Below are 275 nucleotides of genomic sequence, written 5' to 3'. Positions count from 1 at the left end.
AGTGGAAGTTAATATGACTTAGGAAATTTTTATGTTAGCCCAGGAGAGAGGGAGAAACGATGTATTAATAATGCATCATATTCTGGCGTTGTAGAAAATTGCTGTGCATGGTAATTTCCTGAGTAACATTATATTCTGCTTATACTTTTAAGGCAAAGAGTACAACTGTTAAACAGCCCTCTGAGCCCTCAGCATCTACCCTGATGGGGCGTGCCTCCCACATGAGTCCGGCTACCGGCTCGTGCCTCCCGCCTACCACGCGCTTTTGTGTGTTT

Source organism: Etheostoma spectabile, unplaced genomic scaffold (assembly GCF_008692095.1).
Source record: "Etheostoma spectabile isolate EspeVRDwgs_2016 unplaced genomic scaffold, UIUC_Espe_1.0 scaffold00018920, whole genome shotgun sequence".
In the NCBI taxonomy this organism is placed as follows: Eukaryota; Metazoa; Chordata; class Actinopteri; order Perciformes; family Percidae; genus Etheostoma; species Etheostoma spectabile.
This window is presented reverse-complemented; position numbering follows the sequence as displayed.